Here is a 19735-nt window from a genome sequence, read left to right as displayed (position 1 = left end):
GTCTCTTCATTAAAAGGTAAAGATTAAATAAAGAGTGATGGAGAAAGTCACCCAATGCTTATCCCTGGTCTCCAAATGCACCTTAAAGTACATACACATGCACACACACTCATACACGAGAGAGAGAGAGAGAGAGAGAGAGAGAGAGAGAGAGAGAGAGAGAGAGAGAGAGAGAGAGAGAGAGAGAGAGACACTTTCAGGGAACATTGAAGTCATTGAATGTCTCAATTAGGCTTCCGACAACTAGAAAGCAACCAGTATAGGTAAACTCTAATGGGGATTTGAAGCAACTGTTTGAGGGAAACTCAATGTGCTTCAATGATATAGGATTCCCCTCTGTATGTTGTGAATATGTTTTATTACCATTGGTTAACAAAGAAGCTGCTTTGGGCCTATGGCAGCACAGAATAGAGCAAAGCGGTAATTCCAAGCAGAGATAGAAGAGAAAAGGAGGCAGAGTCAGGGAGATGCCATGTAACTGCCAAAGCAGAAAGACACACACTCTGGAACTGAACCTTACCTTACTGGGAAACCATGAGCCTCGTGGTAAAATACAAAATAATAGGAATGGGTTAATTTAAAATGTAAGAGTTAGTTAATGAGAAGCCTGAGCTAGTAGGCTGAGCAATGTTTTAATTAATACAGTTTCTGTGTGATTGTTTAGGGTCTGGGTGACTGGGAAATGATCAAGCAGTCTCCTTCTACACTTCAAGACAACAGAGAGAGATTACCACAAGACTCCACAGAGAAGCTTCACATGGAGATAGAAGCATTTAAAAATAAACAGAAACCCTTGAACTGAAAAATACACTGAGAAAAATGTCATGATAAGCACTAGAAATCTAACATAAGGAAAATCCAAGGCAAGCTATTTGAAAACCCATGGCTGGTGGGAGAAAAATATGAAGATAAATAAAGAAAGCTTATGGGAATTTTAGGGCAGCATCTGGAAAGGGCATGCTTGGGAACTGGAGTTGAAAGACGAGAATTCCAAAGGGAAATAAACAATACAGGAATCCCCCAAGCCCAAAGGTCAGCAGTCAGATGTAAGCACATCTCCCACAGACATCATCACTGAGCAAAAACTCAAGATAGGGAAGAGAGGAATGGACAAGGCATCCCAATTCACCTGACAGCAGATTTCTCAGCAGAAAACGTAGATCTGGGAGAGAGAAATGTGGAATTTTCACTATAGTAAAAGAAAAAAATGCCAGCTAAGAATGATGTGCCCAGAAAATCCATGCTTTAGAAGTGAAGAGGAGATGAAGTCATTTCTGGAGAAACAGAAGCTGAGACTCTGTCCCCACCATAGTGTCCTAACAGAAATACCAAAAGAAGGCGGACAAGATGCCCGGCAGGTACAGAACTTGGTACACAAGCCTGAGGACCTGAGTTCAATTCCTGGCTCCCACATGCTGGAAGGAGAGTACTAACTCAAGGTTTCCCGCTGATCTACACAAGAGCACTGTAGCACATGTGTGTATGCGCGCACACACACCCACACAAACACACACCATAAACACACAGCAATAAATAAAAATAAGTTTAAAAAGAGAAAAGTGTTCTTAAAAATTCTAGAAAGAAGTTAATGAACAAAATGAAAATACCATAAGATGCAAAATACACTGGTAAGAGTAACTATGGAGACAAATTCAAATGCTACAGGACTGTGAACTATGTCATGCCTTCCTATCCTTAGGGTGGCTATTAAGATAATAATAATTACATTAATATATCCAGAGATGGGTAAAATAGGACGAACAATCCTAAACAAACTCAAGAAGTCAACAAGGAAGTCATTCTATAGCAGGGAGCTTTCTGAGGGGGAAGGGCTTCCCCAGGGGATGGAAGAGGATGACGAGGATAATGAGCATGGGGGGGGGGGGTAAAAATGATGGAAATTTCAACATATTAATGTGAATAAACTGTCAAAAAATAAAAAATAAATTTAAAATATTAAATCTGTGGGGAAGACTAGAGTACAAGAATTTATTAGTGTATTTTCTCTCTTGTTCATCTTTACAGTCATGTTAAGTTGACATAATCTTTAAACAGTTTTTTTGTAATCAAAGATGGTTTTATAAGCCTTATAACAACTATGAGAAAAAATAGATCACAGACAAATCTGAAATAATAAGGAAAGAATCAAAACACCCTATTATAGTAAATTAATTATCCACAAAGAAAGACTTCAAGAGAAGATGGAAGGGAGGGGAGGAAGGAAGTAGAGAGGACAGAGAAAAACATGAAACAAGCTGCAAAATCATTGTAGCAAGATCTTGCCTGTGGTGTTACAATAGAAGCATTGCTTTTCACATGGCTGTAATAAAATATCTCCTTAAATATAAATGGATTAGAGCGGTGGTTCTCTGTTGCAGGATTATTCTATTGCACTGTGAACCCTGAGTTTGCGTTTGTGTTAATTTAATAAAAACAGCCTTGGGTCAGGAGGTAGAGCAAGCAATTAGTTAACAGGAAGCAATCATAGAGAGTCAGAGGGAGTCTGGAAGATGGATAGAGAGGCGCACTTGAAGCAGTAGGGAGGGACTTTGAGTGCTGCAGTCTTTTCTGGTTTGGCAGGGTGGAAGGATGCTCTCTTTCTGAGATGCTGGTGAAGAGAAAACATCAGTCAGTTGCTCCTCAACCTCTCTGAACCAGATTAGCTCTTATTGATAAATAGAATGATATTTAGTTAAAACTACATTTGGTAGCAGTGGTAGGAGGTGGATCAGGCAGAACATAAAAGTCCCACCAGGCCACCAAGAAGTGTAGAGTAACTGTAGAGCCACAATTACTGCCTGAAACAGAAATTATTCAGGAGCAGCCATTGTGCCAAGGAAAAAAACTACAGTTCTGAACCTGGGGACCAAATGACCCTTTCACAGGGGTCACCCTAAAACCATCCAAGAATACAAATATTTACATTATAACTCATGACAGTAGCAAAATTACAGCTATTAAGTAGCAACAAAATAATCTTATGGTTGGGGGTCACTACAACGTGAGGAACTGTGTTAAAGGGCCACAGCATTAGGAAAGACGAGAACCACTAGATTAAAGTCTACAATCAAAAGGCAAAAAGTGACTTAGTAGACGGAAAAAAAGAGCCCAGAATGTGTTTGCTTACAAGAAACTCATTTATCGTCTAAGGACACAAATAGATCAGAAATGAAAGTGTGTGGTCTAAGATTCCAGGCACCCAGGGGCTGGAGAGAAGACTCAATGGTTAAGAATGTGTACTGATTTTTCAAGAAGACCAGCGTTTGGTTCCTAGCCTTCCCCTTGGGCAGCTCACAGCCTCCTGTAACTCCAGCTTTACAGCTGACATCACCCTCTGGCCTCCTTGGGGAGCTGTGCTCACATATACACACCCAGAGACAGACACATATATACACATGATTAAAAATAAAAAAATATTTTAAATAGTTCATGCATGGAGCTGGAGTGATGGCTCAGCAGTTAAGAGCATTGGCTGCTCTTGCAAAGTACCCAGTTTGGATTCCCAGCACCTCACAGACATCTCTAACTCCAGTTCCAGGGGATCCAGTGCCCTCCTCTGACCTCCATAGGCACTGCATGCATATGGTGCACAGCCAAAATGTAGGCAAAGTACCCATACAAAGAAAATAGTAAAGTATTTTTTTAAAAAAAAAGATTTCATGCCATTGGAATCCTAAGTGAAATAGGAATGTGTCCATATTTATCTCAGATTAAAAACAACTTTCTACCAAAATCAGCACTAGGAAACAAAGTATTACATAATAAATATGTCAGTTTCCCAATTCCCCAGAAAGATGTAGCGATCCTAAGAATATATGGAGCAAATATAAAACAAATATTCGCAGACCTAGAAACAGAGGTAAACTGTAACAGAGTGATGGATGGGAACACTCCAACACTCCAGTTCCAGTACCAGACAGGTGGCTCAGAGAGGAAAACTCAGCCAGGGAAGAGTGGAATGAAATTGTAGCATAGACTTAATGAATCTGTAACCATCTACAGAGCACAGCATCCAACAAGTGCAGAATACACACACTTCTCAACAGTGTGTGGGAGGCCTTCAGGAGAGGTCATATGTAAAATAGAAACAAAACAAAAACCCACTGGCATGAAGTGTCTTTTCCGACCACAGAGCAATAAAACTAGAAGTCAACAGCAAAATATAATATAAAAGCACAATAAAATCCAATCTTGAACAACTAATGGATCAAGAAAGGAATTAAGAATGGAATTTTTTTAATTTCTTGAAAGAAGTGAGGATGGAGAGAAACCTATCAAAACTGACATATCAACAGGGTTAGCATGACAGCCAATGCCTGATTGTCATAAAAAAGAAAAAGATCCACAAAAATAACTTATCACCAAATTAGCAAACTAATAAATTTTATAAATATGATTTAATATCAATAATTGTTTAAAATATTATCAAGCTAAACACTGTTAATTAAATTAATATTAAATTTAAAATCAAATATTAATGATATTAAATGCTATTAATAAAATTAATAAAAGGGAAATACAAATCAGAGCATAAACAAGTAAAATAGAGGTTTTTAAAATATACCTCCAAAAAATCCACAAAAATTTTCCAACAACTGGTCCTTAGAAAAGCCTAATCAGCAAGCCTTGGCTAAACCAAAAATAAAAGATACTAAATAAATAAATAAATAAATAAAATCAGAAATGAAGGAGGAGACATTACAATAGACACAACAGAAATACAAAAGATCCCTGGAGATTATAAGGAACAACTAAACACCCATGGGTTTAATAACTGTAAGATATAAACAAATTCCCAGACACAAGCATCAGTATTTAATTATGAAGAAAGAGGAAACCTGAGCAGAACAATGTGTAATGAAAGAAATTCCTGCTGTCAAAGAAATACCCAGAGTCTGATGACCTCACCCCTGGACTCTACCAAACAATTAAAAAGGAGTACTATTTCCACTGAAGTTCTTCTTTAAAAAACAAAAAGAAAAAAAAAAAACTCTTCCCAATTCAGTTGTGAAGCCAGCACTACCTGAAAGTAAAACCAGACAGGACCCAATCGCAGAGACCAACATGCTTAATGGAGGTGACAAAAGCCTCAGCAACATGCTAGCTGATACAATCCAGTAGACACATTTTTAAAAAGTCACTGTAATCAGGGGTGATTCATCGCAGGAATGCAAAGATGGTTCACATACAAACTGTGAAATGTGACATCAGGACTCAGGAAGATTGAAACCTGACCCTATCCCTAACCAGCTGCAAAAACAACTCAAAATGAACTAAGGACATAAGCAAGGAGTTTGAAACTATAAACCAGCTTGGAAAAAAAGCAAACCAAAAAAAAAAAAGGAAACCTGGTGTGAGACAATGGTCTGTATTCTGTCAATTATGTTTTAAATAAACGCTGATTGGCCAGTGGCCAGACAGGAAGTATAGGTGGGACAACCAGACAGGAAGTAGAGGTAGGTCAATGAGAGCAGAAGAATTCTGGGAAGAAGGAAGTCCTAATCTGCAGTCATGACCCAGCCACAGAAGAAGCAAGACGTGACTGCCTCGTCCAATAAGATACCAAGCCACGTGGCTAACATAGACAAGAATAATGGGCTAATATACGTTATAAGAGTTAATAAGAAGCCTGAGCTAATGGGCCAATCAGTTTATAGTTAATGTAGACACCTGTGTGATTTCTTTGGGACTTAACGACTGTGGGAACTGGGCAGACAGAAAACTCAGTCAACAGAAACACTTCAGACATTGCAAAATGGAAGGGGTTATTTTTCTTTTCTTTCTTTTGTTTCTCTCTCACACCCCACCCTGAACAACATCCCAAAATCCCAAGAAACAAAACAGGATAGACAAACAGGTTGACATTAACATAAACTTTCACAGTAAGGAAACTATAAATAGTGAAAGACCACATACATAGAGAGAGGTATGATCTACAAACTACATACCTGACAGCAGATAAATATCTAGAATTAAAAGGAACTGTGGAAAATCAATGATGAGGTGAAAATGAATCCTACCATTCCAGTTTTAAAACAAGGCATCAGATATGTCTGGATAGAAGGCGTGCAAATGGCCAACAGCTATATGAAAGAATGCTTGTCATCACTAATATCAGAAGAATGCAATCAAAACCATAATGAGCTGTCATTTCACACAGTAAAAATCAGGTCATTACCAGAAAAGGACCAGAAGTGCCAGAAGTGTTGTTGAGGGGCTGGGGAGATGGCTCAAACAGTAAGTGCTTATTGTGCAAATATGAGGACCTGAGTTCAGATCCCTAGCACCCTGGTGAGAGGCAGAGACAGGAGGATCTCTGGGGCTTGCTAACCATCCGATCTAGAGCCTAATAAATGATCTCCAGATTCAGTAAGAGACCCTGTCTCAAAATGTAAAGCAGAGAGCAATTTAGAAAGGTACTCAACACAAACCTCTGGCTTCAACATGGATCAAACACACATACACACACACACACACACACCATACACATTATAAAAAAATTAATGAAGACTTACAGGGAAAAACAAAAAAAAAAACACTTGCACATCATTAGTGGGAATGGTAGCTAGTACAGCCATTGTGGAAATGGAATGGAGCATCCTCAAAAGGTTGGATGTGGAACTACTGCAGTATCCAGAGATCCCACTATTGGTCATACAATCAACAGGGATGAAATAAGCAGATTAAAGCGTCATCAGCATCTTCATGCTGATGGTAACACCACTCTCAGAACCAAGTTCACTGAGTTCAAGATGCTAAAGCCATGATCAGGAGGAAGGAGAATAATCCAGACTTACTCAAATGTGGATTGTTTAAAAGTTGGTGTCATGGAAGCTGAGAGTAAGATTGGCTATCAGAAGAGTCTGGAAAGAGGGAAAGCCTGATGCAAGACACAAGTACTGGTGTGCAATGACATTATGTGAATATTCTACATAACAATATTACACCTAGGAGGTGTGGCTAGAAATGATATACAATTCAAAATTCAGAACAAGCCAACGCTGTTTTTACCATGCAAGAGATGAACAATATTTGAGGTTGAAATGCTTGCCCCAAGTTAAACATTGCATATTATATATATACACCAAAACATCACACAATACATGCAATTTCATTTTTATGTCTCAGCAAAAATAAATGTAAATGGAAAAGTTAATAAAAATTAAATAAAAGCCAAGAGTCACATGAACTTTTATCTGAGTCTCAGCTTCCACCCCATCCATTTCCTGTCTGGACAAGTGGAAACATTTGGTAATTTTTCACATCTGGCTCAAGCTGGGATAAAGCAAGCTGATCAGAGTACCAACTTGTGGGCAATATCTTCAAAATGAAGGGGATAATTTGTGCTAAGTAGGCCATATGACAAAGAGTAGACATCCAATAACACAGTATCTACTTCAGTCTCTTGTTTTATACTCATTAGGAAGTCTTCTGAGATGCTCACATAGAAAACAAATCATGGCCCAAGTCTCAAACCAGCTCCCCGACCCAGCCAACCTGCAGAAGAACTTCATGAAGCATGGCCAGGTGATAGTGCTGATAGCCCTGAGTCCCTCACTAGGGTCTAAGTGAGGTGCTGACACCTCCAGTGTACGGGAGTGTGCTTCCTCACAGACTCGACCAACCCATGCATTTTTCTCATCAAAAATATCCTGCACAGAGACACATGCCATGGTTTTATCTATAGATGTCATTAGCATGCCCCTGGCAGCCTTTCTGATATTCCGTTTATAAAGCAGTGACCTAGAGAGAGGGCATTGCTGGCAGATTAATGGATCACCAGGGTCATTACCGGTGCACAGGCACTTCCAGGAGCTACTATTCTCTGCCGACTGGTTGTAAGCACACAGTCGGAGCTACCAACTGCTTTCTGCTCACGAGGGTCCCCATTAGCAAATGGGATGCGCCTGCATTAACAGGGTCTCCTTGCACACACGCCACTTTCCATCTTTCCAAGCAAAGAGAAGGAGACTCACAATTGGAATCAATTGCTTATTTATGCTGGAAATATTCACAAGAAACAAATCCTTCAGCTTCTACGGAGGACAGCTCCCCATCACCACAGCTGGGATGGCATGCTGCTTGCCTTGCAACTGTCCTCCTTTGTTCTGGGCAACAAAGCACCAATTATATTCTGAGCAAAGCTGTGTTCAACCAAATGATCACGCTTTCTGATTCACCTTGGAGCTGGGGAAGTTCCCTGGACTATGAACAGATGTTACTGTACGGGACATCTGGAAAACCGTCCTGTCACCTCCCCAACTTCCTGCTTGGAATCAGGGACATGGTGGCTGGAGTACCAGCAGGCAGGTAAGAAATATGTAACTTGGTGAAGCCAAAAATTGAAGGAACCCAAGAGCCTGCTGATTCTTTGAAACCATGACATGAGCCTAAATCTGGTGTCTACAATCCTCTGTTATATGAGAGAGAAGAAAAAATTACTTTCAAGAACTGTGAAGGGGCCAGTATTTCACACACCTTGCAAGGTAGCAATTGAACCTGCCATGATTTTAAGGATTCTAACAAAAGCCATGAGACTTATACATCATGGGCAAAAAATTACTCCCAGCACAGTGGGCAGCTGGAGCTTCGGACACCGCTGGGATCCCTTGCTTCCCAGCTCCTGTGACGGACATGAGGACCCTCCGGATGACTCTGTCTGCATAGAAGCCTTGTTTCTCAGGTAAGAAACCAAGCGCTAAGGAAGGTCTGCTTTTTATCATAGACAGCAAACGCCCCTGCCCAGGCTTTGCCTTGGAAAGTGACACTAGCTTTATGATCTACGCTCCTGTAAACACAGCTTCCCGAGGCCCTGGAGAGAGGTATTTTACCTTCCAGTGCTGCTGGCAGCAGACAGCCTGCCTTAGAAGAGACTCCGGAAGAAAAGCCACCCATGCCTCTGCTCATAAAATGCAAATGGATGGGGGGGTGTTATAGATAGCTACAGCCAGACAAGAATCAACTAGGTTTGTGTCCATGATGACTCAGAGGATAAAAGCACATGCCACCAAATCTGGTGACCTGGGATCAGACTATTCCAGAACCCACAAGGTGGGAGGGGGGAACATAAAACTGTGGAGGTCAGAGGGCAATGCAAGGAACTGGCTACTCCCATAAGTTATCCCCTGACCTCCACGTGTGCTGGTGCATACACAGAGAGAGAGAGAGAGAGAGAGAGAGAGAGAGAGAGAGAGAGAGAGAGAGAGAGAGAGAGAGAGAGAGAGAGAGACACACAATAAAAAGATTTTGAAAGCTCAGTGTATAAAAGCCCGTGCCGTCAAACCTAATGACCTGAATTTGATCCTGGAACCCACATGCTAGAAGAGAACCAGCTTCTACAAGTAGTCCTCTGCCCTCCACACTTTTCATGGCAAGCTTGTACCCACCTTGCCCCCCACCAAGCACACAATAAATAAATGTAGTGGTTAAAATTGTTTCAAGAACTATCTGGAGCCGGGCGGTGGTTGGCGCACGCCTTTAATCCCAGCACTTGGGAGGCAGAGGTAGGCGGATCTCTGTGAGTTCGAGGCCAGCCTGATCTATAAGAGCTACCACGGAGAAACCCTGTCTCGAAAAATCAAAAAAAAAAAAAAAAAAAAAAAAGAACACACACACACACACACACACACATATATATATATATATATATATATATATATATATATATATATATATATATATAAAGTCTCTCTGTCTTCTCTACCCTGGGAGCAGCTCTCTTGCCTTGGCCCCTCACCCCTGAAAATGTATGCCTGTTCCAGGCTCATCTCCACCCACTCCTTGGTCAGGAGCACCTCTCAGCTGCTGAGTCGTCCACTGTCTGCACTGGAGCTGAACCCACAGACACGGAGAGATGAGGCCCTCAGCAGCTTGGCAGTCCCTCGTCCTTTGACCTCACTTGTCCCTAGCCGCAGCTTCCAAACCAGTGTCATTTCCAGGGACATCGCACAGCCGTCAAGTTCATTGGGGCTGGGGCTCCAATGTTGCTACTGTTGGGGTGGCTGGCTCTGGGGCTGGGATTGGAACTGTTTTGGGGAGCCTCATCATTGGTTATGCCAGGAACCCTTCTCTGAAGCAACAGCTCTTCTCCTACGCCATTCTGGGCTTTGCCCTCTCAGAGGCCATGGGGCTCTTTTGCCTAATGGTGGCCTTTCTCATCCTCTTCGCCATGTGAAGCAGCTGTCTCCACTTCCACCTCCCATAGTTCTTTTGTGTCCCATCTGCCCTGTATGTTCCTTTTCCTGTACCTCCCCAGGAAGTCTGGGGAAAGTGATTGGCTCAGGGTTTGACAGAGAGAAGACAAATAAATACTGTATTAATAAGAAAAAAAAAAAAACTATCCGGGCTGAGGAAGTGGCTGCCATCTCCTTTGCCACTAGCTATCGAGTGAAATTCTCCCTGGCTCTTCCAACGGATGCAACTTCCTGCCATTTTTCTTTACCCACCAGAACCTGGCCCATGTGAAGCTTGCTGGTGCAGAGCTGGTGTCAGTAGGAAAGCGGGAGAGCTAACGCCGCAATCCCCTTTGTACTGTTCATTAGCTCATGATTTAAGCAAGTGTCTTGCTTGTCCCTGGTGCTTGGTATCTTATCTAAACAACATAACTAAAAACAAGAAGTGTGATTACCTGAATTCAGTCCCAGCCCCTACATAAAGGCCAGTTATGCTAGTGCACACTTGTGAATTCAGGACAGGAGAGTCCCTGAGCTGACTCAGTGAGCTTCAGGTTCAATGCAAGACTAGTCTAAAAGTTTAACGTGGAGATTGACTGAGGAGACACTTGATACAAACCACTGGACTCCATATATACACATACACACATACAACATACATACACATGCATACAACCACATACATATATACACATACACATTCATCCACACAACCACAGGTACACATATTTACATACACACAACACTCACACATATACACACACCACACACCCTTAAATACACAGGAAATAAGAAGCAACTTTATAGTAACCATGGGAATTCAATGGGTTATACCACTTAAGTCTCTTGGGCCACTGGTTGATCTTGGCTGTCTGTAGGAGAAACTGTTGGCGAGCCTACCCAAGCCCCAGTTGCTCTGTCCAAACCAGCCCTCATAAGTATGTGTGCCAGTTACTTTCTCCCTGAGCCAACCTAAGACCTGCCACTACACCCAGAGACTGCTAACTCAGAGACACCTGACCGGAGATGCCAGTGAGGGACAGACAGTGCAGCAGAACCCGGCCACCTGAGCCCATGAGACCTTGGGAGTGGGGTAGGAAGCCTGTCCAGAACCTGGATAAATGAGTTGGCTTTTGCTACTCACCTGAGTCTATGTTGTTAACTTCGTACCTTCTCACCCCACTCCCCTAAGAGGTAACTGTGCAGGGTCACCCCCAACAGTTGGCAGCTTGACACACCTAAGAAGGGAGAACCTCAGCTGAAGAACTCTGCCCACCCCGATGGCCTCTGGACATGTCTCTAAGGCATTTTCTTGATGTGGTTGATGAAGGAGGGTCCAGCCCACTCCCTAGGCAGGGGGACCTCAGCTACATTAAAAAAGGTAGCTGAACATGATCCTGAAAGCAAGCCAGTAAGCAGCCTTCCTCCATGGTCCCTTCTTCAATTTCATCTCCAGGGCCCTGCTTGAGCTTCTGCCCCGACTTCCCTCAGGGATGGAGTGTGACCTCCAAGCTGAAACAAACCCTTTCCTCCCTGGAAGCTGCTTTAGGTTGCAGTGTTTATCAGAGCAACAGAAAGGAAATCAGAGCAGTCACCTGAACTTAGGGGAGCATGAGCTGGGAGGACGGAAGGGCACAGTGGTTCCAGGCAGGGCTGTGGAATCCCATGAGCCTGCCTCGGGATCCCAGTTCCGCTGTCTGTAATCCGGCAGATGCTGACCCAGCATCTTCACCACTGCGATTGTCTCTCTCTGCAAAGTAACGGTCACCCCAGAGATCTGCAAGGATAAGGACGACGTGAACGCCACACACCATGGCCCAGAACACTGGAAACTGCACCAACCAGCTTTGTTGTTACATTGCTCATTCCTGTGTTAGATTAAAACCTGCTGTTTAATCAGTCGGCGACATCAGGCGACCTCTGCTCTTCTTACTGTGCCACATGAATATTATTAGCCAAACATTATTACATTTCTCTGATTGCAGACCCCTTTGATCTTCTGCTTTTGCTCCAACAGAGGTCATCTGGGGTCAGCTCAACCTCATCAGATCCTCAGCTGATTTGATTGCGGCAGGGAAAGCTCCAGGTTCTCAGAGGGAACCATTTTCATGGGCCTGAACCAGCGGGAAAGACTTGGGCTCTCTTCTCTGGAGAGGTCTCTGAACTCCATTTGTTCTACATAACGCTTTATGAGACAGCTCCAAGTGCTAATTGAAAGCATTTCACTCCGTGCATTTAATAAAAATTGAGATCTGGACTCTCATCTGCTCTGAAGCCCTCCAACACTAGCTGCACTTTGAACACGAGCCTAACGTACTGCAACTGTTTCAAGAATTTGAAAGTTTAAATATATAGATTTTCTTAAAGTGAGATTGATTTGAATTATTTTTTGAAATACACTCCTTAATAGAATGTCACTGTAGAAGACCTCCATTTCATCGTGCCTCCCTGACAGCTGAGAAAGGGCTCCCTCTCCCTTCTGCATTAGAAGTAGTAATAGATGTGCGAACCCAACAGGTTTATTACCCTACGAGAGAGAGACGCCAGCAGGAAGCTTGTAATTAAGCAGTAATATCAACAGACAGTGAGTTTGGGTGTATGTGCTGATAGTGCCAAAGGGATTCGAAAAGAGTTGAATGATACTTGATCTGCCTTTAGTAGGTTTGCCTCTTGCTTCAAATTTGGCTCAGATTGTGGTAGTGGTCCTTCTCACCGTTGGGACTAACGCCACCACATCTCACACCCAGCAAGCTCCTACAGGGCAGCTCTAACTCCTCATAATGCCTTATGTCCTCGAACTGGCCAAAATCCCTGGGTTCTTTCTATTAACACATTCTACAGCTTTAAGACCAAGGAGGCAGGTGGAAGGAAACATGGTCTAGGGGGCTCTAAGCATCGGTACTAGTGCAGCAGGCAGTGCAAGTGGTACAAATTACACATCAGACAATTCAACAAATGCTTTCTGAGTAATTGTAATAGAGGCTGCGCTTCTTCGTCTGGCAAACTCCTCTCCATCCTTCAGGGAAGCTGTTTCTTGCCCTCCAGAAAGTCTTCCCTGATTGCTTCAGCTTATGGTGGAATAAGCCTATGCTGCCATCCCATGTCAGTCCAAAGTGCCCAAGCACAGTCTGGTCAGTGCATTCACCTCATCTGAGTGCAAATTTCAAAGATTTGGCATTAGTACATTGGTCCTGTTATTAGGCTGGCTGGATGTGGTGGCACATGGCTATCATTCCAGAATCAGGAGTTCAGGTGGTCCACCTTTGGTTTCATAGCAAACTCAGGCTCAGCCTGAACTACATGAGATCCTGTCTCTAAAGGAAATAAAATTAAATATTAAAAATCTGGTACTAGTCATTTGTGCCCTGGGTCCTTCACATTCCTGAGAATGTAGCAGGTGTCCACAGAATTGCTGTGATTGCATGTAGAGTATGAAAAAAACCTTCAAAACCTATAAACAGAGGGGGGGAGCATGTTTGGGGTATGGGGAAGTTCCATCCACAGAGGACAGGGAGGTGCAGGGCATGTGCCATGCTATCTGCCAAGGTATAAACAGCAGCCTGGTGCCTGCAGGGTGCAGAGAGACACTCTGGAGAAGAACAGAGAGGGACATGGTTTGTGGTTTGTGTCTGGATGGTGTCCCCCAAAGGCTCCTGCTTTTGGATTGATCCCCAGCTTTGAATGCTCTGGTGCCTTTAGGAGACAGAACTTGCCTTGCAGAAGAAAACCATTAGGAACCAAGACTTTGAAGGTTTTCCCCACCCCATGTTCTGATCCTGCACATGCTGCTTACTGGTCTGTGACCGTGTGAACAAGCCCAGCACATGGGCCCCTGCCATAAGCACCGCCATGCCTTCCGTGGAGTCATGGGCTTGTGACAGAGGCAACTTAGAGAGAATTTGTTCTGGCTCCAAATCCGAGGTCTATTCCATCCTAATGGGAAGGTCAGAGCAGCAGAAGCTTGAGGCAGCAGGATATGTGCTATCTACAGTCAAGAAACAGAAAGTAGTGGAGGTGAGAGATATGGCTGCAGGCTGCACCACCACCCCCACTGGATTCTGACCACCCAACCCTACTCACCTCATTATCCTCCCCATGACCAGCCCTTCCCCGTAATTCCAGCAGATTCTATTGGCACAGGTCCAGCCCACACAAGTTGGAAGAACAGATTATATAGGCATAGGTCCAGCCCACATCAGTCAGAACAGGAAGGTATGCTGGATCTAGACAACCAAACCCCCACAAACCTCGGCTGAGATAATGAACCTGAAGACCTGCCAATCGCCAAAACCCTTGGCCATTCAGGAAATAGGAAATAGATAATAAAGGAACAAAATACCCATCCAACTAAAACGACACAAGAATAAACACCTAGACCTATAGGCATCCCATAACAGAAAGGACAGTATGGTAACACCAGACCCAGTGATCGCAAACCAGCAAGACCTGAACATCTAATGCAGCTAAAACACAAGAAAAAGAACTTAAAAATAACTTTATGAAGATGATAGAGGCACTTAAAGAGAAAATGAAAAATTCCTTTTAAAAAATCGAGAAAGAGACAAACAAAAAATGGGGGAAAAAAATCAACAAATCCCTTAAAGAAAGTCAAGAAAAAAATAATCAAACAGGTGAAGGAAATGGTTCAAGACTTGAAAATTAAAATACAATCCATAAAGAGAACACAAACCCAGGGAATTCTGAAAATAGAAAATCTGGGTAAGCAAGCAGGAACTACAGATATAAATATCACCAACAGAATACATGAAATGGAAGAGAGAACCTCAGGCACTGAAGCTACAATAGAGAAAATAGATTAATTCATCAAAGAAAAGGTTAAATCCAATAAATTCCTTGGGTAAACTGGGAATGGGGAAGGGCAAGTGGGAGCATGAGGAATTAGGTTGGAGGGTTGGTGGCAGGATGAAGGGGAAGAGTAATAAAAGAGATATCTTGATGGGGAAGGGACATTTCAGGATTAGGGAGAAACCTGGTACCAGAAAAACTCCCAGGAATCCACAGAGATGATCCCAGCTTAGGCACCCAGCATCAATAGTGGAGAGGGTGTCTGACCTGGCCATCTCCTATAATTAGATTGGTAACTATTATAATTATTATGAGAGAGCCTTCATCCAGTAACTAATGGAAGCAGATGTAGAGATCCACAGCCATGCACTGAGCCAAGCTCTGTTGAAGAGAGGGAGGTAGGATTCTATAAGCCAGGTGGGTCAAGATGATCTCAAGAGAACCCAATGAAACAACTAACCTGTGCTCACGGGTGCTCACAGACTCCAGAACGACAGCCAGAGAGCCTGTGTGGGACTGGTGTAGGCCCACTACATATGTGTGACAGTTGTATAGCTTGGTCTATTTGTGGGACTCCTAGCAATGGGATCAGGGCCTGTCTCTAATGCTTGTGCTGGCTTTGGGGGAACTATTCCCCACTCTGGGTTGCCTTGCTCAGTCTTAATACAAAGGGAGGAGCTTAGTCCTACCTAGTCAGCTTGATATGCCATGCTTTGGTGATACCTATGAGAGGCCTAACCCTTCCTGAACAGAAACAGAGGAAGAGTTAGTGGGGGGCACAGAGGAGGAGGTGGCAAGCCGCAGGGTGGGAAAACAGGAGGAGAAGAGGGAGGGGAAACTGCGGTCAAAATAAAAAATTAATCAATAATAATAATAAAGAAATAGAAAGTGACGAATGCTGGTGCTCAGCTCGCTTTTTTCCAATTCAGTCCAGGATCCCAGTCCACGGAAGGGTGCCTCCCACAGCTAACCTCATCAGGATAATCGAGCATGCGCAGACGTTTATCACGCATGAGACTCTAGATCTCAAGAAACCAGGAGCCCAAGTGAACCCTTCATCCTGTGAGCTGCTTCCACCAGCTCTGTTGACACAGCAATGCAAAACTCACTAGTACAGCGGCACAAGAGGGAATCATGGGGCTTTGGCAAAACAAACGGTGTAAACGCCCAGGAAATCAAATTTCATTATCTCTAAAGAGGACCCACCTTCAAACATGGCAGAATTTTAATTCTAGGTTAAAACCTCTGAGGAATTTAAGTTCCTGAACATGGGCTCTGCATGTCCCTGGGGCTGGGTTCTCTGTGTCCCTGGGCCTGGGTTCTCCATGTCCCTGGGCCTGGGTTCTCCGTGTCCCTGGGCCTGGATTCTCCATGTCCCTGGGCCTGGGTTCTCCGTGTCCCTGCGCCTGGGTTCTCCGTGTCCCTGGGTTTGGGTTCTCCATATCCCCTCGAATGAGCTAACAGCAGAAGAGTCGGTAACACAAAAAAAAAAAAAAAAAAAAAAAAAAAAAAAAAAAAAACCCACAGAGCACAGGGTGTGCACTCCTTGTTAACAAACAAAAGTAATAAGGACTTCTCTCCCCAGCTATGATGGAGTGAAGAGGGCTGGATTTTACCCACCTACATTAAAGATGTAAGAAACCAGGCAAAAAAAAAAAAAAATGTATGAGAGAATGGTTGACTGGCCCCAAACGACAGGTAGCCGTAGAGTAGGGGGCAAGATGAGGTGATCCCTGCCATGTTCCAGCTCGTTGCATTGGTGTTGAGGGGGAGGGGAGAAGCCGAGAATGCAGAGAGAGCTAGAAGGGAGCCTGGCAATCTCCTGAAAAGCAGAAATGAGAGAGAAGGCAGTGCTCATGGAGCTTAAAGTAGCTAGAACATGGGTACAGCAGGAGGAAGTGCACAGGAAGTCCCAGAAATCTGCAGGAGGGTTATCTCCAGTCCAACTCAACATGGATTTGCACATGTTCATTGGTACTTAAGGCCTGTCCTGGCTAGTTTTATGTCAGCTTGACACAAGCTAGAGTTATCTGACGGGAAGTGAGAAAATGCCTCCATAACATCCAGCTGTATGGCATTTTCTTAATTAGTGATTGATGTGTGAGGACCCAGCCCATGGTAGGTGGGCCATCCCTGGGCCGGTGGTCCTGGTTTCTACGATGAAACAGGGTGAGCAAGCTAGGGGAGGATGCCAGTAAGTATAGTCTCTCTGACTCTGCCTTCTTTCTCCCAGCATTAAGTTTAGTTTTCCCCGCCTTGCTCTACTCTACCCTATCACAGGCCTAAAACAGCTTCTTTATTAACCAATGGTAGTCACAGCATACAGAGGGGACTCGCACATCAAGTAAGCAACACCCCTCCATGGCCTCTACATCAGCTCCTGCCTCCAGGCTCCTGCCCTGCTGGAGTCCCTGTACTGACTTCCTTCAGTAATGGACCACAGCGTGGAAGTGTAAGCCAAATACTCCCTTCCTCCTCAATTTGCTTTTTTGCTCATGGTATTTCATCACAGCAACAGAAACTCTAACTCAGACAAAGCCCTAGAAAGAACCACTTGCCAATGAAGAGAGAACAATTTCCACTGATACGGGACAAGAAAAAAAAAAAGTCAGAGAGAAAGACTTCACAATGCAGAGAGAGCTGCACAGAATCCTCAGAAGATTCTCGCATTGACAGTGAAACTAAATTTACTCCACACTAGTGGATTCCCTGGTCCTGACTTAAAGATTCAAGCGAGTCTCAGAAGGGCCCCCACTGACTCCAAATAAGATAATAGCATTCCAGAATAAAACCCGACACTATTTAAAGGAATATAATTAAATCAACTCCAGCAACAATGACATAAAATTCACAATGTCCAGCATCTAATCAATAATTACAAGGCAACGAAAAGAAAGGCCCCCAAATGATTTGAAATGCCAGTCAATAGAAACAGAATCAGAAATGACAGAGATGATGGAACTAGTAAAAAATGAAACTAGAGCAGCAATTATTAAATATGCCGCCCATGTCCAGCAGAGTGGAAGAAAGCACAGAATGTGGTGACGAACGGGAAGTGTGGACAAGACACAGTGGATCACAAGTGTTGTAACTGAAATGCCCTCCGAGTGAAGGAGCTAAGAGCTTAGACTATGCAGATCTGAGCACGTGGCTACAGAGGGACTTCAGAGAGTGGCTCAGAGGGTAAATGTTTATTTCTCAAGTTCTGGGGAACAGTGGGGAGTGCTGCACAGAAAGCTCCAGACATCCACAGAAGGCTCACCTCCTTTCCAAGTCCACACTGATATGCGCATTTATATTGCTGCATAAGAAAGACCAGCCAATAGCAACAGAACAGAGGCTAGTGAGGAACAGTTCATAGTGAGAGTCTCCAGCATGAATCTGGGAGGAAAGTTAGCATAGGAACCGTGGCAGATGGAAATTCCTCCCACCCAGAAAAGAGGACCCTCCTGAAAACCCACAAGCAGTGACCCACTGACGTTAAAAGGCTGGGGGATTGGTGGCACAAACCTCATGGGAGTTCAGGCCTCTGTGTGCACAAAAAACATGTGCAGATGCACCCTATGTATACATGCATCTGCACAAATGCACGCACATTCAGTCACCAAGGGAACCCACGAGTAATATAATTAGTCTGTGGTGAGGTGCTCCTGGTGTAATTCATTCACCATCTCACCGTCTATTAACAACTTAGTGTCTTTTCTTTTGATCCCCTTTTTTCTTAAATTCCCAATAATTTAAAGAAATAGTTAAAATTTCACTAAGTGCTGAAGTTAAATAATTAAACTTTTAAAAAATGGGAACAATCAGCCTATCTAACAACACAAGGAAAAGCAACGATGGTGCATGCCTTTAATGAGACATTATGAGCATAATCAATAAGAGCCGCATTTACATATGTAGAAATATTCATGACCAACTATAAAATACACAGGCAGAAGAGAACACTTTATATTCATAGAAACTCTCTGTGTATACAAAATGTATGTATGAATATAGGCACAGGGTTATAGGAATTTTTTTAGTTTTTAAACAGGGCAATATCTCCCAAACAATTCAAAGAATGTAAAAGAATTTTCTAAAACTTGCGTTTGAAGGGACACTACCATCTGAAGCAAGGCCATGTGATGTGAACTGGGTAAGCATCTCCACGGTACCACGTGGCTTGTTCAATCGTCTGGCAGTCAGTTTCAGGAGCATTCACATCCATGTAACTCAGTTTAGACTCAGCCTTTACGCAGCACAACAAAATACACGGTAAAATGAATTTGACAGTGACTGAGACTAAACAAAGGGTAAGTAGTATGAAAGTGTGCTGTAGGGACTGGGGAGCATAAGGACACTTGCAAGCTTTGTGTGAAGAGATGGCCTAATTTTTGCCAAGGAGTGGAGAAAAGAGACAGCCCCTTCAGTAGTGGATAGCCTGCTCTCAGCCTCCTCACCTAGCACAGCGCTCCCCATCCTGGTTTCATTTCCTACTGATATGATAAAATGCCCTGGCAAAAGCAACTTCTAGGAGAAAAATTTTATTGTAGCTCAGGGTTCCAGGGTACCAACCATTGCAGCAGGTAAGTGGAACAAGAGGATCTTCAAACAACTGCTCACAACCCATCCACACTCAACAGTAGAGGAGTGAATTAATACATGCATACTCGTGCTCAGTTTACTTTTTCCTTTTCTTATATCATTCATGAACCAAACCCAGGGTTATAGTGCCATACACCTTGGGCAGTCTTGCCCCCTTCAATTAACATAAC

The 19735-nt window shown here is 43.3% G+C and overlaps 1 pseudogene; it reads left to right on the top strand.

Moving 5' to 3' along the window:
• The first annotated feature begins 9718 nt into the window (after positions 1-9718).
• On the top strand, positions 9719-10213 carry LOC119814994 (annotated as a pseudogene).
• The last annotated feature ends 9522 nt before the right edge of the window (positions 10214-19735 follow it).

The sequence above is a fragment of the Arvicola amphibius genome, chromosome 5 (genome assembly GCF_903992535.2).
Source record: "Arvicola amphibius chromosome 5, mArvAmp1.2, whole genome shotgun sequence".
In the NCBI taxonomy this organism is placed as follows: Eukaryota; Metazoa; Chordata; class Mammalia; order Rodentia; family Cricetidae; genus Arvicola; species Arvicola amphibius.
Note: the sequence above shows the minus strand (reverse complement) of the source record. Positions and strands in the feature narration are given on the sequence as shown.